The sequence below is a fragment of the Microcaecilia unicolor genome, chromosome 2 (genome assembly GCF_901765095.1).
Source record: "Microcaecilia unicolor chromosome 2, aMicUni1.1, whole genome shotgun sequence".
NCBI classification, from domain to species: Eukaryota; Metazoa; Chordata; class Amphibia; order Gymnophiona; family Siphonopidae; genus Microcaecilia; species Microcaecilia unicolor.
This window is the reverse complement of record NC_044032.1, coordinates 633,307,913-633,331,101: the sequence shown is the minus strand read 5'-3', so window position 1 is coordinate 633,331,101 and position 23,189 is coordinate 633,307,913.

The following is a 23,189-nucleotide window of genomic DNA, read 5'->3' as shown; positions in this document are numbered from 1 at the left end:
ATACAGAGCTCTGATGAATCTGGGAGTCTTGATGCAGTGCCCTGACTGGCAGCGTAAGGACAGTGGGTAGAAACAGTGGCAAAACGCACAGTTTCAGTTTTCTGTTATTGTGCTATAGGCAAATGTATGAACTGGAAGCAGTTGTTTTGAATGGTTGGATTGAGGCTCACCAATATTGGCAGAGCAAATCAGTCATTTGCTAACTCATGCGAGTCAAATGCAAGGTGTTTTCAGTAATGACAGATGAAATGTGGATGTGGAATGCTGGGATACCAACGCTGGCAAGAAAATGATGGAAACACTTGTATTTTTAAGGTCTTAATAGCTGATTCCAACTTCTCCTTCAAAGGCAGTCAACTCTGGAACGCTCTACCAGGGGCGTAGCCAGACACGCAATTTTGGATGGGCCTGGGCCCAAGATGGGTGGGCAGAAGAACCCCACCCTGTCCCACAGTTGATTTGATCTCTCCTCTCGCCTGCATGCCATATGGTCTCTCAAACATCCCCCTCTCCCGCATACCTTGTAAATAGCAGATTTTCACCGCCAGCGAGAAACAATGAATACACACTGCTCATGTTGGCCCCACGGCCTTCCCTCTGATGCAACTTCGTGTTTCCGCATAGGCGGGAATACATCAGAGGAAAGGCTGTTGGGCTGGTGCTGCTGGCGAAGATCTGCTATTTACAAGGTATGCAGGAGGGACAGTTGTTGGGAGTTTTCAGCTAGTGGGGCTTGACAATCCCTGCCAACCACATCATAGATGTGCTGCTACTGGGTGGGCCTCAGCCCAAAGTGGGTAGGCCTGGGCCCACCCTGGCTCACCCTTGGCTACGCAAAACAACAAAAGTAGAGGCTGACAAATGCGCAAACCAATAGGGAGATAATCTCAAAAAACAGTTTATTCAGAATATTCATATCAATATCAAGGACCCGACACGGTCCGTGTTTCGGCGCCAAAGCGCCTGCCTCAGGGGTCACAATCAACTTTCTCTGAGAAGAAGCTGATAGGCTTGAATTCCTTTATGTATGCAAGTTAATCCACATCAAGATGTGAAGAGAATGGGAGAGCTATACAGTACACCAAAAAATATAGAGTGATAAATGAAATGACTGAAAAAAATAATAATATACTGTACTATATTATTATTATTTTTTCAGTCGGGTCCTTGATATTGATATGAATATTCTGAATAAACTGTTTTTTTAGATTATCTCCCTATTGGTTTGCGCATTTGTCAGCCTCTACTTTTGCTGTTTTGCTTTGACTTTCCGTGGAGGCTCCTCCTGTCTTCTTGGATTTGCCCTTCACCACCCTTGGCTACGCCACTGCGCTGTACCCAGACCTATTTGTTCTATTAAAGACTACTTACCCTTCAGAAAATCGCTGAAGACCCATCTATTCAAGGAAGCCTATCCAAATGCCACGACCTAACCTGACGTACCCACCTTTTCATCACCTGGTCCTGCGACAACGGCATTGACTCAGACCATATCTCCTCCTATTTTTCCCTAAGTATACCCCGACTTTATCCCTTGATTTTCTGAATCTTGACTAAACTAGCACCTCCCCCTACTTCCTTTACCCCCTCTCCCTTTTAATATTACCTACCTACACATCTCTAATACTCTACTAGCTTAGCCTGTTTTCTCTGCACTACACTTTGTTTATTTTACTACTATGTAAGCCGCATTGACCCTGCTATAAGTGGGGAAAGTGCGGGGTACAAATGTAACAAATAAATAAAATAAAATAAAATAAATAAATAAATAAGGCCTGAGGTACCTGCTTCACTGTACAGTGAAACCTCGGTTTTCGTTGACTTCGGTTATCGTCAGTTTCGGTTTTCATTGATTTTTTCAGTGAAACATTTGTCTCGGATTTCATTGGTTGCCTCTGTTTTCGCTGCTAATTTTGCGAAAACAAAGGGCGACCCACGCGTTCTCCTGCTCATTGGATTTACATTGATTAATATGGAAATAATTGCCTCAGTTTTCATTGATTGTTTTCAGACAGATTATTTTTGTTACATTTGTACCCTGCACTTTCCCCACTCATGGCAGGCTCAATGTGGCAGGCAATGGAGGGTTAAGTGACTTGCCCAGAGCCACAAGGAGCTGCTCGTGCTGGGAATCAAACTCAGTTCCTCAGAACCAAAGTCCACCACCCTAACCACTAGGCCACTCCTCCACATCAACAAAAACTGAGGTATCACTGTATATATATATAGCAGGAAAACAACGAACAATCTGACTGATATTCAGCCCATAGAAGGCAGGCTGTCTAAGTCCTGCGGTCAGCGCTGAGGCAGGATATTCAATGCCGGGCCATTTCCGGTGACTGGCATTGAATATCTGGGGTTTTCTTCTGGCCGCTATAAACTTAACTGGCTAAGGGGCCCTTTTACTAAGCCGCGTAGTCACCTATGCACGCCCAATGCGCGTCAGTTTGGAGTTACTGCCCATCTATCTCATGGCACAGGCGGTAATTTTGTATTTACGCGCATTCGCTATGCTTGCCGAAAAAAATCATTTTTATTTTCCTGCGCGCGGTGGAAACCAGGCGGTAATCATCATTCTATGCGCGTTGACAATTACCACATGGTTACTGTGTGAGACCTTACCGTTAAGTCAATGGGTGGCGGTAAGGTCTCAGGCCCAAAATGGACACATGCCAAATTTTTATTTTGCCACATGTCCATTTTTGGTAAAAAAATTTTAAAAAGACCTTTTTTACAGGTGCGCTGAAAAAATGGATCTGCACGCGCCCAAAACATGCACCTAAACTAGCGCAACTCATTTTTCAGTGCACCTTAGTAAAAGGACCCCTAAGTTAATATTCTGCGCTGGCCAGTTAAGTTTATAGTGGCCAAAAATAGATTGGCTATTTTGGTGGCCCAATTTAATCACTTGGCTGGTGAAGCACTGAATATTCACGGATAGGCAGTTCTATCGCATGATGTAACTGGTTATCCACTACGTGCTGACCGTGAATATTCAGCAGGAGATAACCAGCTATCCCCTGTTGAATATTCGTGGATAGCCTGTTAAGTGCTATTTAACCAGCCAGGAGCTACTACTGGCTGGTTAAATAGTGCTAAATATCGGCTGGATTGTCTTTTCACAACTCAACAGGCAGCTTGGCAGTTCTATAGTGTAACAAATCCAGAGTGTTGCTGTAGGAATCCATGATGGTTCAGCTCTGGTATCATATAAGTTGGTGAAGTTGTAGCCCTACAATAGGAGACATGCCTTGAAGTTACAAAGCACTCTTTTGCACTGTTACTTTTTTCAATAAGCAACCCCAAGGTCAAGGTAAGAGAAACCCCCACGTGCAGTCCAACAATCAAGTACAAAAGAGTAGAGGTGGACCAAGAAATCTCATCAGCCGAAGGTAAAATGAAGTAACTTTATTCATCACCGTCTGCTTGGGAAGGAAGACCTGAAGCCCCGGCATACGTCTTTATGATGTACATTTAGCTACTGTGATCTGTCTGAGATTTTATTACAAGATATTTTACTCTGCTTTCTGCACCCACACTTTGTGATTTTCATCGCAAGTGCTTGACCCCTGAAGCAGACGGTTGTTTTTGTCGAAACACGGCCCCGTGTCGGGTCATGTACATATCTGGCGCTGAATAAAGTTACTTCATTTTACTTTCGGCTGATGAGGTTTCTCGGTCCACCCTTACTCATTTGTACTTTTTTCAATAAAACATAAAAACAAAAATGCTTCAATAAAATATTCATTTTTGAAGTGGAATTTTTTTTTTAACCCCCAAATAATAGTAGATGTACAATGTTACAGTGGAATTAGGAGATTCAGTCCGTGTGTGTGTATGTTTCTGCATTCTAAGATGAAAGAGAGTTTCAAATGTACCTCTAGGAAATTATTTTTCAAAAATGTTTGCTTAGATCTGCCTGTATTCATCATCCTGTAGCTAATCATATATAGCTCACACGTTCTCATTGGTAGCTCAAGGTGATTTACACGCTGTCCCCAGAAGACTTATAATCCAAAACACCTAATTAGCAACAACTTATAGCATTCACCTATTGTTGAATGTTGATTGCCAATAACAATGCTTTAGCACAAAAAAGTCAGGGACAACATGTGGTAAGAATTAATGAGATGTGAAGCGTGGAAATAAATGCAAATTTAATTATTATGTGAGTTGCATTATTTTGAACATTAACAACACCTCCAAAAGGAGCTGTTAAATTTCATCCTTGGAGTATCAGCCTGCTAACATGAAAGAGCATCTTAAAAGGGATGGCAGAAACACGCAAAAAGCCCCCTCCCCCATCATCCTCACCTTAGTGATCCAATATCCTGGTGGTATAGTGATAAGGGGCATTCCCTCCGCCCATCCCACCTTTTCTGTAAATGTATAAAGCCCCAACCCTTTCTTTACAAAAATACAATAAGACCCTTCTATTATTCCAAACCCCTGACACCTACTGGGATTTTGTATTTTGGTCTACTAGGGATAAGAAGCAATTTTCTAGTTGCTTCAGCCCAAGCATTTTCTAAAATGGTACCATCTGCCCCCTAGTGCTAGTTTCATGGTACTACTGTTAGGCTTGACCGTTAGTGGTAAATCTCCTTTCTTCCTCAAAATGTACCACCTGTTCCTCTGATCCCATTGCCACCCACCTTCTTAATGCCATCTCTCCTGCTCTTATTCCTTTTATCTGTCACATTCTCAACCTCTCACTTTCCACTGCGACTGTCCCTGCTGCCTTTAAACATGCTGAGGTCACACCTCTCCTTAAGAAGCCTTCACTCGACCCTACTTGTCCCTCTAATTACTGACACATCTCCCTCCTTCCTTTTCTCTCCAAATTACTTGAGCGTGCTGTTCACCGCCGCTGCCTTGAGTTTCTCTCCTCACATGCTATTCTTGACCCACTACAATCTGGTTTTCGCCCTCTCCACTCAACCGAAACTGCGCTTACTAAAGTCTCCAATGACCTACTACTGGCTAAATCCAGAGGTCAATATTCCATCCTCATTCTTCTTGATCTTTCCGCTGCTTTTGACACTGTCAATCACAGCATACTTCTCGATACCCTGTCCTCACTTGGATGCCAGGGCTCTGTCCTTTCCTGGTTCTCTTCCTACCTCTCCCTCTGCACCTTTAGTGTTCACTCTGGTGGATCCTCTTCTACTTCTATCCCTCTGCCTGTCGGCGTACCTCAGGGTTCTGTTCTTGGTCCCCTCCTGTTTTCTATCTACACTTCTTCCCTTGGTTCATTAATCTCATCCCATGGCTTTTCCTACCATCTCTATGCTGATGACTCCCAAATCTACTTTTCTACCCCTGATATCTCACCTTGCATCCAAACCAAAGTTTCAGCGTGCTTGTCTGACATTGCTGTCTGGATATCTCAACGCCACCTGAAATTAAATATGACCAAAACCGAGCTTCTCATTTCCCCCCCCCCCCAAACCTACCTCCCTGCTGCCCCCGTTTTTTATTTCTGTTGATGGCTCTCTCATTCTCCCTGTCTCCTCAGCTCGAAACCTTGGGGTCATCTTTGACTCTTCTCTCTCCTTCTCTGCTCATATACAGCAGATTGCCAAGACCTGTCGTTTCTTTCTTTACAACATCCGTAAAATCCGCCCCTTTCTTTCCGAGCACTCTACCAAAACCCTCATCTACACCCTTGTCACCTCTCGTTTAGACTACTGCAATCTGCTTCTTGCTGGCCTCCCACTTAGTCACCTCTCCCCTCTCCAGTCGATTCAAAACTCTGCTGCCCGTCTCGTCTTCCACCAGGGTCGCTTTACTCATACTAGCCCTCTCCTCAAGACCCTTCACTGGCTCCCTATCCGTTTTCGCATCCTGTTCAAACTTCTTCTACTAACCTATAAATGTACTCACTCTGCTGCTCCCCAGTATCTCTCCACACTCGTCCTTCCCTACACCCCTTCCCGTGCACTCCGCTCCATGGATAAATCCTTCTTATCTGTTCCCTTCTCCACTACTGCCAACTCCAGACTTTGCGCCTTCTGTCTCGCTGCACCCTACGCCTGGAATAAACTTCCTGAGCCCCTACGTCTTGCCCCATCCTTGGCCACCTTTAAATCTAGACTGAAAGCCCACCTCTTTAACATTGCTTTTGACTCGTAACCACTTGTAACCACTCGCCTCCACCTACCCTCCTCTCTTCCTTCCCGTTCACATTAATTGATTTGATTTGCTTACTTTATTTTTTTTTTTTGTCTATTAGATTGTAAGCTCTTTGAGCAGGGACTGTCTTTCTTCTATGTTTGTGCAGCGCTGCGTACGCCTTGTAGCGCTATAGAAATGCTAAATAGTAGTAGTAGTAGTAAATCTAGAAGTCTATTACTAGGGGGCATGGGGTGCTATTTTAGTAAATAGTATTACAAACAGGAATGACCAGGAATCACTCAGACCCCTCACTAGACCATCATCAGTGCTGTGGTAGGTGGTCGACGGTTGGGGCAGATGGTGGCGGAAATAACTATTTTAACTGAGTGAATGAATAAATTATGGTATTTCCCTTTAAACATTTACGGACGTGGAGGATGTGTGGAGAGGGGAAACATGCCCGTTATCACTACATCACCAGAGTGCTGGATAAATAGAGTGGGGGTGGTGGTAACGGATCCTTTGAAGGACAGTAGGCCTGAGTTGGGACTTCCTTTTGCATTTGCTGCAGCTGACTGTCCTTGCCTTTTATCAGCTGCTCTGAACACTAGAGCTATGTCACTCTTTCCAAAGATCAAAGAAAGTTAGACTGAGATATGAGTTTAAAAGCATCATCTAGTCTCCACAGACCAATTCCTTCTGTAATCGACACAGATCTAGCTGATGTCTGGTTTTCTCTTTACTTATCTGCAGCTAAGGATCATCTGCGCTTTCCCTTCCTCTTTTGAATTATGTTCTCATTGTTATCACTACCACTTCTACTGGGAGACTATTCTATGAACCATCACCCGTTTCTAGGGTTGGTGGAAAAAGAATAGACACCCTAGGTGACTTTCATCTTCTCCTACTCCCTCCCCCACCCATATATATATAACTAACTTTTGAAAAATTAATATTGGGCAACACACGAATGGATATCCTACTCACTGGAATTCTGTTCCCCAAAGCTTTTGGTTAGAACTATCCCTTAAGAAAAGCAGCTCTAAAAACCGTTTTTTTTAGCTAGGTGTTTAGTATCGCTTGATGTGTACTATGCAGGTTTAATAAGATATTTAGCATCACTTGATATGTGTTCTATAGGTTCAATTGATATTGTTTGATATTCTTATTTCTATAGCTCTGGGCTGCGGCTCACTATTGCATTGTCATTCTTCTCCCCCCTTTTGTATACTTTTTAGAGTTAATGATCTCTTATCCCTTACTCTTATTACATGAGAAACTGTAATTTAGCTCCCTTCTGTATCCTTCCATTTTCCTTTCCTTTTAAAATTATTCTGGCTGATATTCAGCAGGAGACAGTCATCATTTTTTTTTTAAAACACTGACTGTCACCAGCTACATTAGCCCAGGATAACCATTGTTGGGCCATATGCAGGCAACAGCACTGAACATCCAGGGCTAATTTTCATGATCCCCCTTCCGGCCCTTCGACAAAGCCCTCTCCTTCTCTCTCCCCTCCCCCCAGTTCACTGGCATGATCAAGGCCCCACCATCTCTAGCCCTCACATCATCTAAGTAGCCCCCACCCCAGGCCTGCTTGATGTCCCTGGTGGTCCAAGGGAGTCATTGGAGGCAGGAGTGAAGGGGGTATTTTAAAGCAAAACAAGTTATGCGGGTGCCAGACAACATTCAGTGCTGTCTGGCACCTGCATAACCCCAGGCTTCTCCCTAACGCTGCCCCCTGTACCACCCTTGACCTATCCCTTTTTTTATTTTGTGGCGGTCGGAGGCGATATTCAATGACACTGCCCACTTTAATGCCACTAAATATCGGGGGTTAGGTGGCAAAAGGTGATTGTATTTTTAGCACTAATTTTGCAAACTGCATAGATATTGCTGACTTGTGGTATATTAAATAAAGTTGAACCTTGAACCTTTATTTATACTGATTTATTTTATATGAGAAAGGATAATATAAGTGAACTAGCTGACATCAGAATAACATTTACAGTAGTCGTAACATTAACTACCTCCATAACCTCATCCCCTTCCTCCTGGAATTCTTCCGCTCAGCACTCTCTGTCTCCCCTTCTGTTCTGCCCCCCCCCCCCACCTCCCCTCTGTGGGGTTACGTAGTGAAATATGCACTAGAGCTAGTGCATGGTTCCCTAAAACACTGCTCCAACCAAATCATGCGCCTACAGTATACGTATAAACACCCTCATTCTATAACAGATTGTCTGAAACTACACTGGCTCCCTGTTTTGGACCGCATTATCTTCAAACTTTGTACCTTGGTCCACAAGATAATCTACGGTGATGCCCCAGGTTATATGATTGGTGTAATTGATCTGCCGGCCAGGAATAGTACCAGCTCATCTCGTATTTATATGAACCTTCATTATCCAAACTGCATTGGTCTTAAATATAAAACGTCCTATGCGTCCAATTTTTTTTTGTTGTTGTTACATTTGTACCCTGTGCTTTCTCACTCATGGCAGGCTCAATGTGGCTTACATGGGGCAATGGAGGGTTAAGTGACTTGCCCAGAGTCACAAGGAGCTGCCTGTGCCTGAAGTGGGAATCAAACTCAGTTCCTCAGGACCAAAGTCCACCACCCTAACCACTAGGCCACTCCTCCACTGTTGCTACTATTTGAGATTCTACATGGAATGTTGCTATTCCAACATTCCATGTAGAAGTCGGCCCTTGCAGATCACCAATGTGGCCGCGCAGGCTTCTGCTTCTGTGTGTCTGACGTCCTGCACGTACGTGCAGGACGTCAGACTCACAGAAACAGAAGCCTGCGCAGCCTTCTACATGGAATGTTGCTAGTGGAATAGCAACATTCCATGTAGAATCTCCAATATTAGCAACATTCCATGTAGAATCTCCAATAGTATCTATTTTATTTTTGTTACATTTGTACCCTGGCAGGCTCAATGCGGCTTACATGGGGCAATGGAGGGTTAAGTGACCTGCCCAGAGTCACAAGGAGCTGCCTGTGCCTGAAGTGGGAATTGAACTCAGGTCCTCAGTTCCCCAGGACCAAAGTCCACCACCCTAACCACTAGGTCACTCCTCCTCTCCTACTTGAGTACGCAGATGTGGAATGCGTTCCTGAGCCATTACGTCAAGCTCCATCTCTGGCTTCTTTCAATCCGGGCTAAAGGCCTACCTGTTTGATGCTGCTTTTAATTCCTAACTTGTCACCTGCTAGTAACCTTATCTTGTCTTCCTTTCTTCAATAGTCCCTTTTTGCCTATGTGTCCTATTTGTCTGTCCTGCCCTTATCCCTTATTTGTCCTGTCTGTCTGTCCTGATTTTGATTGTAAGCTCTTTTGAGCAGGGACTCTCTTTTCTTCATGTTCAATTGTGAAGCGCTGCGTACGACTGGTAGCACTGTAGAAATGATTTGTAGTAGAATGCATTACCTAAAAGTGTGAAAAAGATACATGACCATCTACTACTACTACTACTATTTAGCATTTCTATAGCGCTGCAAGGCGTACGCAGCGCTGCACATACATAGAAGAAAGACAGTCCCTGCTCAAAGAGCTTACAATCATAGATAAAAAATAAAGTAAGCAAATCAAATCAATTAATGTGTACAGGAAGGAGGAGAGGAGGGTAGGTGGAGGCGAGTGGTTACAAGTGGTTACGAGTCAAAAGCAATGTTAAAGAGGTGGGCTTTCAGTCTAGATTTCAGTCTAGAATTCAGACGAAATTTAAAGACCTATCTATTTTGCAAGGCCTACTCTACTGCTTCTGCTTAGCTGGCTCGACTCTGCACTGATTCAAAGGACATTGCTGTTTCTTATTTCTTTGTCACTTATTTTACCCACTTGTCCCTACCTTCCCTGATCCTATTTCTAATTGTATTTGTTAAACACCTGCCGTACTTGGCGTTCACCAATACAGTGTCTTGTAAGCCACATTGTGCCTGCTAGTGTGTGGGGAAAATGGGGGATACAAATGCTGCAAATAAATAAATAAATAAATAAAGACAGGCATCAATTCCATGAATAAGTGCTAGAATATTAGCACGTGCTAGACCGTTCTAGTTATGTGTGTACATGTCAGTTGCACGTTCACGGCCAGATTCAGTGAACGGTGTGCAAATTTCCACGTGCAAAATCATGTACTATCCTGAGATGGGTGCAACTAAATTGACTAATGAGCCAATTAGCACTAATAACTGGGTGCTAACAATCAAATCATTGCCATTAATTGGCAACAATTTGGATTTGCGCACGCATTTCGCTAAGCGCTATTCTATAAAGATGCATGTGCAAATCTTATAGCGTGTAACTGAAAAGAGGGTGTGGCCACGGGAAGGGCATGGGCGGGTCAGGGGCATTCTCTAAAGATGCACACAGTCCTGAATACCAGGAATCCACACCTGACTGACGTGCCAGAATTTACACCAGGTTTCAGCTGACGTAAATCCTTGCACTCAAAGTTTGGCGTGAAAACTAGCTCTAGGCGCTGTTTTATAAACAGTGCACAATTCAAAGCACTATACTTAAGAGGAAATAGGCTTAGGAGGAACCTGAGAAAATACTCGTTCACGGAAAGGGTGGGCGATGTGTCAGAATTTAAGAAAGTGTGGGGCAGATACGTGGGATCTCTTAGGAAAAGGAGGAGTTAGTGGTTATTACGGATGGGCAGACTGGATGGGCCATTTGGCCCTTATCTGTAGTCAAGTTTCTAGGTTTTCACTGGTTTACACTGGCTTCCGATCAGGTACTGCATACAGTTCAAGCTTCTCCTACTAACCTACAAATGCACTCGATCTGCAGCCCCTCCTTACCTCTCTACCCTCATTTCCCCTTACGCTCCTACCCTTAACCTCCGCTCTCAAGACAAGTCCCTCCTTTCAGTACCCTTCTCCACCACCGCCAACTCCAGGCTCCGCCCTTTCTGCCTCGCCTCACCCCATGCGTGGAACAAACTCCCTGAGCCCATACGCCAGACCCCCTCCCTGCCCATCTTCAAATCATTGCTCAAAGCCCACCTCTTCAATGTCGCCTTCGGCACCTAACCACTACACCTCTACTCAGGAAATCTAGACTGCCCCAACTTGACATTTCGTCCTTTAGATTGTAAGCTCCTTTGAGCAGGGACCGTCCTTCTTTGTCAATTTGTACAGCGCTGCGTAACCCTAGTAGCGCTCTAGAAATGTTAAGTAGTAGTAATAGTAGTAGTAGGTTTCTATGTAGTAATGTAGCTGCCCTAAATGATTAGCACAGGAATGCCCACTCTCCATCCCCTGACACGAAGCGGTTAGCATGCGCTGATTTAGTAGCTACTGCTGTGCATGTCTCACGCTACGCTATTTTAAGCTGTGTTAGACACATATTAGTGTCTAATGCAAGTTAGTCAAAGGGCCCCTTGAGTTTTTATCTATGCAATAATACTACACAACCAGCATCGTACAGAAAAGCCGAGATATAGAAAGGAAAACATAGAACACAAATTTCCAGGCAATTACTTAACTAAAAGAAAATAGCTAATCATATATCTTGCTCTAGTCCTCTTTATGGGGGAGCCAATGCCAAAGAGGAAAATAGGGAAATAAGTTTCTTTCAAAACCAAATAAAAGTAAAAGAAATCAGCAAAACCGCATAACAGTCAATGTAGAGTACATCTAATCATCAGATCCCTCATTAAACCTGGCCAGAAACCCTCATAACAGTCTCGGCAGCAATGAAGGCAGTTAAGCGTGCAGGGTTCCAAAAATATATATATTTTAAAGACTTATACGGTCTGTGCCAGAGCCGGTGGTGGGAGGCGGGGATAGTGCTGGGCAGACTTATACGGTCTGTGCCAGAGCCGGTGGTTGGGAGGCGGGGCTGGTGGTTGGGAGGCGGGGCTAGTGCTGGGCAGACTTATACGGTCTGTGCCCTGAAGAGCACAGGTACAAATCAAAGTAGGGTATACACAAAAGTAGCACACATGAGTTGTCTTGTTGGGCAGACTGGATGGACCGTGCAGGTCTTTTTCTGCCGTCATCTACTATGTTATGTTATGTAATATTTATTATGCATTTACAAGAGATTTTAAGATAGAACATAGGCCCTATCTGATGAACCGCAAGTCAGAGCAGAAGAAACCGCATTTGCTGTTTCTGAGATTCTCAAGATAGGTCAGGAAAAACAAACACTTTATTCTTAAAATAACATTTAAGAAGCCAATCCTTATCGGTGCTACTACCCAAAGTGAGAAGCAATATTGTTCAAAAAAAGTCCAGGATGTGTGAGGACATTTCCTGAGAGTCTTCCAGAGAGTCATCAGTTATTTCACTACTTGATAAAAGGCCTCCCCCACTGTTTAGATGGTAAATAATTAGGGCTGCATTTAGATTAAAATTTTTTATATAGCACAATTAAAGGTATTTAATTAAAGGAGTGGAGGAGTAGCCTAGTGGTTAGTGCAGTGGACTTTGATCCCGGGGAACTGAGTTCAATTCCCACTGCAGCTCTTCGTGACTCTGGGCAAGTCACTTAACACTCCATTGCCCCTGGTACAGCGGCGTACCAAGGGTGGGGCGGTGGGGGCGGTCCCCCCCCCTGGGGTGCACACAGCTGGAGGGGTGCAGAGAGCAGCCGCGCACCTGTCGGCTCGACTCGTTCCCTGCTCCCTCTGCCCCGGAACAGGTTACTTCCTGTTCCGGAGCAGGGAGCCAGCGGAGCTGAGAGCCGCGCGGCTGCTCCCAGCAGCCAAGAATGCATCCGGGGGGAGGGGGGGTGTTGATGCGCTGGGGGGGGGGGTCATTGCGCCAGGAGGTGGGGGTCATGCTGCACCCGGGCGGATGCGCATCGGCAATCCGCCCTGGGTGGCAGCTGACCTAGGATCGTCACTGCCCTGCTACAACTACGTACCTGAATATACTATCCACCTTATAATTGAAAGAGAAAAATGCCTAGATTTCGACCCAAATGGGGAGATAGACGTTTATCTCACAAAAACAAATAAATCGGTATAATGGAAAGCCGATTTTGGATGTTTTCAACTGCACTCCATCGCGGAAGTGTACAAAGTTGACGGGGGCATGTCGGAGGCGTGGCGAAGGTGGAACTGGGGTGTGGTTATCGGCCAAGGAGAGATGAACGCCTTTCGCCGATAATGGAAAAAAAGTATGCGTTTGTAGCTAGAATTTAGGGCACTTTTCCTGGACCCTGTTTTTCCACGAATAAGGCCCTAAAAAGTGCCCTAAATGACCAGATAACCACTGGAGGGAATCGGGGATGACCTCCCCTGACTCCCCCAGTGGTCACAAACCCCCTCCCACCACAAAATATGCCGTTTCACAACTGTTTATTTTCACCCTCAAATGTCATACCCACCTCTCTGGCAGCAGTATGCAGGTCACTGGAGCAGTTATTAGGGGGTGCAGTGGACTTCAGGCAGGTGGACCCAGGCCCATCCCCCCCTACCTGTTACAATTGTGCTGCTTAATGCTTAGTCGTCCACCCCCCCAACCCACTGTACCCACATGTAGGTGCCCCCCCCCCTTCACCCCTTAGGGCTATAGTAATGGTGTAGACTTGTGGGCAGTGGGTTTTGAGGGGGATTTGGGGGGCTCAACACACAAGGGAAGGGTGCTATGCACCTGGGAGCTCTTTTACCTTTTTTTTTGTTTTTGTAAAAGTGCCCCCTAGGGTGCCCGGTTGGTGTCCTGGCATGTGAGGGGGACCAGTGCACTACGAATCCTGGCCCCTCCCACGAACAAATGCCTTGGATTTATTTGTTTTTGACCTGGGCGCTTTCATTTTCCATTATCACTGAAAAACAAAAACGCCCAGCTCACAAATTGTCGAATAAAACATGGACGTCTATTTTTTTTCGAAAATACGGTTCGGTCCGCCCCTTCACGGACCCGTTCTCGGAGATAAACGCCCATGGAGATAGACGTTTTCGTTCAATTATGCCCCTCCACATAAACCACTTTGAATGTAGTTGCAAAAACCACAGAAAGGCAGTATATGAAGTCTCATTTCCCTTTCCCTTTTCTTTCTTTCTTTCCCACTGCAGCTCCTTGTGACTCTTGACTTGTCACTCTCCATTACTACAGGTACAAAATACGTACCCGTATATAATATGTAAACGGATTTGATTGTAACCACAGTAAGAATAGATCAAACGTGAGCAATAGGCATTTACAGCAGTACAAATAGTCAAATAACAATACAAAGTTGTTAAAAAGCCAATGATTGGTGCTAATTGACTTGCTATTCAATTAAATTGTGGCCACAATTTTTGGCAGCTTTTATAGCATTAAGGGGTATATGACATAGTCTGTACTCTATCTCAATAAGGCACACATTCATAAACCAGTACATATGTGCAAAACTCTAGTGATTTTGCATGCTATCAGGAAACAGTGCATGTTGTGTACAAATAGTGCATGCTCTTATGTAAGAACATTTTCATGTCAAGGGAGACAGTATTATTGCAGTTCTACTATAAATCATTTCTATAACGCTACCAATCGTAGGCAGTGCTTCACAATTGAACATGAAGAAAAGAAAGTCCCTGCTCAAAAGAGCTTGCAATCTAAATCAGGACAGACAGACAGGACAAATAAGGGATAAGGGTAGGACAGACAGATAGGATGCATAGCAATGATTCTAAATGGAATGTTGCTACTATTGGAGATTCTGTTGCTACTATTTGAGATTCTACATGGAATGTTAATGTTGCTATTCCACTAGCAACATTCCATGTAGAAGCCTGCCCTTGCAGATCAGCAACGCGGCCGCGCAGGCTTCTGTTTCTGTGAGTCTGACGCCCTGCAGGACGTCAGACTCACAGAAACAGAAGCCTGCGCGGCCGCGTTGCTGATCTGCAAGGGCAGGCTTCTACTACTACTACTACTACAAATCATTTCTATAGTGCTACCAGTCGTACGCAGCGCTTCACAATTGAACATGAAGAAAAGACAGTCCCTGCTCAAAAGAGCTTGCAATCTAAATCTATTATTATTATTTGTTACATTTGTATCCCACATTTTCCCACCTATTTTGCAGGCTCAATGTGGCTTACATAGTCCCATAGAGGTGATCGCCAATACTAGTATTAGGGATCCACTGTGCTTGTTCCACTCCTTTTTGATAGATAGCCAAAGTAATTCTAGCTCACAGTTTTGCTCTGTGGGTTTTGTTGTTTTGCTAAATAAATCTTTGCTCCCACCCCTGTGTTCACTCCTGCTGTCAACACAGAGAAACAAAATGACAACAAAGACCATCAGTAAAGAAATCAAGGAGACACAGTCCATTAGCATTACCACAGAGACATCACTGTAGAGGGGTCCTACCTGTTGGGAGCAGGGGGTGGTGGAAGGAAGAAACACACTCATGATTAAAATTTGCCAACACTTAGTTTGTTGACATGCTTGGACTATATGTTCTGTTGCAGTTCAATATATCTATATAAATAAAGTGTTTACCACAATCCAATTGGAACCTGGTTACATTGCACTTGCTACAGATACAAGAAATATAATTAAATAAAGCAAGATTCAATTGTCCATGGTGAGATTACATATTATCAAACACCCCCTATTGGATGTCCAATAGGGGGTGTTTGATAATATTTTCTGGCGCTTGTGGCATTTGGCGTGTAGGTCGTTACTGCCCGGTTACCATGTGTGAGTCTTTACCTCTAGGTCAATGGCTGGTGGGAAGGTCTCAGACCCAAAATGGACACGCGGCAGTTTTCATTTTGTCGCATGTCCATTTTCGGGAAAAAAAGAGGCCCTTTTTATAGTTGCGCTAAAAAATGGATCGGCGCGCACCCAAAACCCACACCTACACTACCACAAGCCATTTTTCAGCATGCCTCTGTAAAAGAACCCCTGAGAAAACCACTTCTTCTCACACTAACGATCTCACCAACTACCGCCCAGTTGCATCTATTCCACTAGTAGTCAAACTAATGGAGAGTATGGTGACCAAACAGCTTACTGACTACATGGATAAGTTCTCATTACTACATGAATCACAATCAGGATTCCGCCCCCTCCATAGCATCAAAACTGTGCTAGTCACTCTCCTAGCCAAATTCAAGTAGGAAATAGCCACAGGTAAAAGCTTACTTCTCCTCCAATTCGACATGTCGAGTGCATTCAACATGGTAAACCACAATATACTACTAAGAGGCATATTTTCAAAGCACTTTGGGAGGCTAAGTTCCATAGGTTTCTATGGAACTTTGGGAGGCTAAGTGCTTTGAAAATGAGCCTCTAAGTCTCCTTGATTACTTCGGGATTGGTGGAAATATACTTAGCTGGATCAAGGGTTTTTTGACCACCAGAACATACCAAATAAAATCAAATTCAAACATATCACCACCGTGGAAAGCAGACTGCGGAGTACCTCAAGGATCACCATTATCACCAACACTCTTCAACATAATGATGATCCCACTGGCCAAGTCCTTATCCAATCAAAGCCTCAACCCGTTCATCTATGCAGACGATGTCACAATTTACATCCCCTTCAGACACGACCTGACAGAAATCACCAATGAAATCAAGCTCAGTCTGAACACCATGAACTCATGGGCAAATTCATTTCAACTGAAACTGAACACTGAAAAAACACACTGCCTCTTCCTCTCATCTCAACACAATAAGTACAAACCTACAACTATAAACACACCAGATCACACCTTCCCTATCTCAGATAGCCTAAAAATACTCGGCATTACAAACAATTGCAACCTTACACTTGAGAGTCAAGTAAACTCCACAACAAAGAAAATGTTCCACTCAATGTGAAAACTTAAACGCATAAAACCTTTCTTCCCGAGAGAAATATTTTGCAATCTAGTGCAATCAATGGTATTAAGCCACGCGGATTACTGCAGCGGAATCTATGCGGGATGTAAAGAACAACTCACAAAGAAACTTCAAACTGCCCAAAATACAGCAGCCAGATTGATATTCAGTAAAACATGATTTGGAAGTGCCAAACCCATCCAAGAAAAACTGCATTAGCTCCCAAACAAAGATTGTATTGATTACCTTCAAAATCTGCACCCTGGTCCACAAAATTATCTACGGCAAAGTCCCAGGATACATGACAAACCTTATAAATCTACCAACCAGAAACAGAACCAGATCATCACGACCATACCTAAACCTTCACTACCTAAACTGCAAAGGTCTCAAATACAAAGCAACCTATGCATCCAGCTTCTCCTATATAAGCACACAATTATGGAATGCACTGCCAAAAGTTGTGAAAACAATCTACGACCATCTAAACTTTAGGAAATCACTAAAAACCAACTTGTTCAAAAAGGCATACCCTACTGACCCAACATAAATGCCTACACCCTGCAACACAGCAAAACCAAAGATTGTATTGGACACGCGCCAGCTCATTTTCGAAAGTGATCGCCGGCCATCTTCCGACACAAATCGGTAGATGGCTGGCGATCTCATGAACCCGGCCAAATCGGTATAATCGAAAGCCGATTTTGGCAGGGTTCAACTGCTTTCCGTCGCGGAGCCGGCGAAACATCAAGGGGGCGTGTCGGTAGGGTAGCAAAGGCGGGACGGGGGTGTACTCATGAGATGGCCGGCTTTGCCTGATAATGGAAAAAAAAAAAGCCAGGCTTGACGAGCATTTCGCTGGCTTTACTTGGTCCCTTTTTTTTCATGACCAAGCTTCAAAAAGGAGCCCCAACTGACCAAATGACCACCAGAGGAAATCGGGAATGACCTCATCTTACTCCCCCAGTGGTCACCAACCCCCTCCCACCCAAAAAAAACCCTTTTTTGTCAGCCTCTATGCCAGCCTCAAATGTCATACCCAGCTCCCTGATAGCAGTATGCAAGTCCCTGGAGCAGTTTTTAGTGGGTGCAGTGCACTTCAGACAGGTGGACCCAGGCCCACCCCCCCCTACCTGTTACACTTGTGGTAGTAAATGGGAGCCCTCCAAAACCCACCCAAAACCCACTGTATCCACATGTAGGTGCCCCCATTCACCCGTTAGGGCTATGGTAATGGTGTAGAGTTGTGGGCAGTGGGTTTGGGGTGGATTTGGGGGGCTAACCAACCAAGAGAAAGGAGATATACACTTGGGAGCTATTTTTATTATTTTTTAGAAGTGCCCCCTAGGGTGCCCGGTTGGTGTCCTGGCATGTGAGGGGGGCCAGTGCACTACAAATGCTGACTCCTCCCATGACCAAATGCCTTGGATTTCACCGGGTTTGAGATCGCCGGCATTATAACATAGTAACATAGTAGATGACGGCAGAAAAAGACATGCATGGTCCATCCAGTCTGCCCAACAAGATAAACTCATATGTGTATACCTTACCTTGATTTGTACCTGCCTTTTTCAGGGCACAGACCGTACAAGTCTGCCCAGCAGTATTTTCCGCCTCCCAACCACCAGTCCCGCCTCCCATCACTGGCTTTGGCACAGACCGTATAAGTCTGCCCTCCACTATCCTCGCCTCCCAACCACCAACCTCTCTTCCCCCACCTGCTCCGCCACCCAATTTTGGCTAAGCTTCTGAGGATTCATTCCTACTGCACAGGATTCCTTTATGCATATCCCACGCATGTTTGAATTCCGTTACCGTTTTCATCTCCACCACCTCCCGCGGGAGGGCATTCCAAGCATCCACCACCCTCTCCGTGAAAAAATACTTCCTGACATTTTTCTTGAGTCTGCCCCCCTTCAATCTCATTTCATGTCCTCTCGTTCTACCGCCTTCCCATGTCTGGAAAAGATTTGTTTGCGGATTAATACCTTTCAAGTATTTGAACGTCTGTATCATATCACCCCTGTTCCTCCTTTCCTCCAGGGTATACATGTACAGGTCAGCAAGTCTCTGCTCATACGTCTTGGAACGCAAATCCCATAACATTCTCGTAGCTTTTCTTTGCACCGCTTCCATTTTTTAAATTTTCCATTATGGCCAAAAACCGATGCTGAACAAAAAAACAGCACCACGGGCCTTTAAAAATGCACCACCTGTTCCTCAGACCCCATCCCCACCAACTTACTTAACACCATCTCTCCTACTATCACCCCCCCCCCCCCATCTGTCATATCCTCAACCTCTCTCTCTCCACTGCAACTGTCCCGGACACCTTCAAGCATGCTGTAGTCACACCACTCCTCAAAAAACCATCACTTGACCCCACCTGCCCCTCCAACTACCGCCCCATTTCCCTCCTACCCTTCCTCTCCAAGATACTTGAACGCCGCTCACAGCCACTGCCTTGATTTTCTCTCCTCTCATGCCATCCTCGATCCGCTTCAATCTGGCTTTTGCCCCCTACACTCGACAGAAACGGCATTATCCAAAGTCTGCAATGACCTGCTCCTCACCAAATCCAAAGATCATTACTCCATCCTCATTCTCCTCGACCTATCTGCCGCTTTTGACACTGTCAATCACAACTTACTTCTCGACACACTGTCCTCTTTTGGGTTCCAGGGCTCTGACATATTGGTTTTATGCTTGATGTGTATCTTATTTTCTCATTATCTTTAAAATTTAGCACTTAGATCGGTGTGAAATGTCAACCCGGGAGGTGGTGGAGATGATAACGGTAACGAAATTCAAACATGCACGGGAAAAACACAAAGGAATCCTGTTCAGAAGGATTTTCTCGCCTCTCATGCCATCCTCGATCCGCTTCAATCTGGCTTTCGCCCATTACACTCGACAGAAATGGCATTATCCAAAGTCTGCAATGACCTGCTCCTTGCCAAATCCAAAGGTCATTACTCCATCCTCATTCTCCTCGACCTATCCGCCGCTTTTGACACTGTCAATCACAACTTACTTCTCGACACACTGTCCTCTTTTGGGTTCCAGGGCTCTGTCCTCTCCTGGTTCTCCTCTTATCTCTCCCATCGTACCTTCAGAATACACTCTCATGGTTCGTCCTCCACCCCTATCCCGCTCTCTGTTGGAGTTCCTCAGGGATCTGTCCTTGGACCCCTTCTTTTTTCAATCTACACCTCCTTCCCTGGGCTCCCTGATCTCATCTCATGGTTTCCACTATCATCTTTATGCTGACGACACCCAGCTCTATCTCTCCACACAAGACATCACTGCGGAAACCCAGGCCAAAGTATCGGCCTGCTTATCCGACACTGCTGCCTGGATGTCCAACCGCCACCTGAAACTGAACATGGCCAAGACTGAACTTATTGTCTTCCCACCCAAGCCCACTTCTCCTCTCCCTTCACTCTCTATCTCAGTTGATAACACCCTCATCGTCCCCGTCTCATCTGCCCGCAACCTCGGTGTCATCTTCGACTCCTCCCTCTCCTTCTCTGCGCATATCCAGCAGATAGCCAAGACCTGTCGCTTCGTCCTCTATAACATTAGCAAAATTCGCCCCTTCCTCACTGAGCACACCACCCGAACTCTCATCCACTCTCTCATTACCTCTCGCCTTGACTACTGCAACCTACTTCTCACTGGCCTACCACTTAGCCATCTATCCCCCCTTCAGTCCATTCAGAACTCTGCTGCACGTCTTATCTTCCACCTTGACCGATATACTCATATCACCCCTCTCCTCAAGTCACTTCACTGGCTTCCGATCAGATACCGCATACAGTTCAAGCTTCTCCTACTAACCTACAAATGCACTCGATCTGCAGCCCCTCCTTACCTCTCTACCCTCATCTCCCCTTACGTTCCTACCCGTAACCTCCGCTCTCAAGACAAATCCCTCCTTTCAGTACCCTTCTCCACCACCGCCAACTCCAGGCTCCGCCCTTTCTGCCTCTCCTCACCCCATGCTTGGAACAAACTCCCTGAGCCCATATCCCAGGCCCCCTCCCTGCCCATCTTCAAATCATTGCTCAAAGCCCACCTCTTCAATGTTGCCTTCGGCACCTAACCACTACACCTCTACTCAAGAAATCTAGACTGCCCCAACTTGACATTTCATCCTTTAGATTGTAAGCTCCTTTGAGCAGGGACCGTCCTTCTTTGTTAATTTGTACAGCGCTGCGTAACCCTAGTAGCGCTGTAGAAATGTTAAGTAGTAGTAGTAGTTAAAAATGGAACACAGTTCTTTAATGAATGAGCCTTTTTTCATCCATTTGGATACAGAAAGTGAAAGTGCCTTGTTGCTTTGTAGATTTTACTATATGAGACATGGGGTAAGGAATAATATATTGTAGAGGAATATATTTGAGTTATTCCTCAAGTTTTCCACGTCATCACTGTGACCCCTGACGCAGGTGCTAGTCACTGAAACATGGCCCCTGTCGGTTCCTTTTGTCAAGGCTCATTCATTAAAGAACTGTGTTCCATTTTTAAAGGCCCGTGGTGCTGTTTTTTTGTTTGGACTTTAGTTTGTACTTCGTTCCCTCTCTTTTGTTATATCCAAAAAACGATGCCGGCCATCTCAAACCCGGCGAAATCTGACATTTGGCCGGGCCCAACCGTATTAGCGAAGAAAAAGATGGCCGGCCATAAAAACAATGCATGATCTAACAATCTTCCGAAAACTACTGAAAACCAACCTGTTCAAAAAAGCATGCCACAACGATCCATCCTAAATACTAGACAACTAAACTCTACCTGAACTAGACATAACCGACCTCCACCCTAGACTGATTAACATACGTTATCATGTATGAACACTACACATTGCGCACTACCACTTTATTTCTTATGAAAGAAATGAACTCTCTATAGTTGATTGTTTAAAATACTCTATAATCTACTCTATCATTTAGGAACTTCAGTGTAACACTACTTTGTAATCTACTCTACCGTTTATACACTCTAATGCAATACCACTCTGTATTTCTTAATCCGGAAATGGTGATTGCCATTACGGCATAATGTAAGCCACATTGAGCCTGCAAATAGGTGGGAAAATGTGGGATACAAATGCAACAAATAAAATAAATAAATAAAACAGGGCCCAAAGTCATACTTGTTTTCCTGACATAATCTGACTATGGAGAGATGCAATTATTTCTATGAAATCACGTACTGTATTTTAGATTATTATTTTTATTGATAATGTAAACTGCCCTGGACCCATACGGGGAGGGTGGTGGTATATTAATGTGTGTTGACATTTAGATCAGCCTATTCATACTTTCCATTTCCGCTATCACCAGGAATAGGGTATAAATTTCACAGTAGCACCTCAGCTACAGTGGTGCTGAACATTCCCCATCTGGCCGTATTTTCCAAAGGCTAACTAGATTCATTTGTTTTTTCACATCAGGATTATGCTGTCTTGATTCTATCTCATGGCATGCATGGCAGTGGCGTAGCCACAGGTGGGCCTGGGTGGGCCAGGGCCCACCCACTTAGGGCTCAGGCCCATCCAACAGTAGCACATGGTAATGAAAATGCTGCTCTCCACAATACTGGCACCTTCGCATGCTCAGTTTTCACGCATGCCTGCTGCAGACTACCAAGGTGGAGACTGGAGAGAAGCATTTTCCCACCAGCTGAGATATTTGTGCCTGTTCAAACTTCTTCTACTAACGTATAAATGTATTCACTCTGCTGCTCCCCAGTATCTCTCCACACTCGTCCTTCCCTACACCCCTTCCCGTGCACTCCGCTCCATGGATAAATCCTTCTTATCTGTTCCCTTCTCCACTACTGCCATCTCCAGACTTCGCGCCTTCTGTCTCGCTGCACCCTATGCCTGGAATAAACTTCTTGAGCCCCTACGTCTTGCCCCAACCTTGGCCACCTTTAAATCTAGACTGAAAGCCCACCTCTTTAACATTGCTTTTGACTCGTAACCACTTGTAACCACTCGCCTCCACCTACCCTCCTCTCTTCCTTCCCGTTCACATTAATTGATTTGATTTGCTTACTTTATTTATTTTTTGTCTATTAGATTGTAAGCTCTTTGAGCAGGGACTGTCTTTCTTCTATGTTTGTGCAGCGCTGCGTATGCCTTGTAGCGCTATAGAAATGCTAAATAGTAGTAGTAGTAGTAGTAATGTTGGAGTGGGGGAGAGAACATTTGGTGCCCACCCCCTTCTTGCCTAGGCCCACCCAAAATCTGCTGCCTGGCTACGCCCCTGATGCATGGACCTGT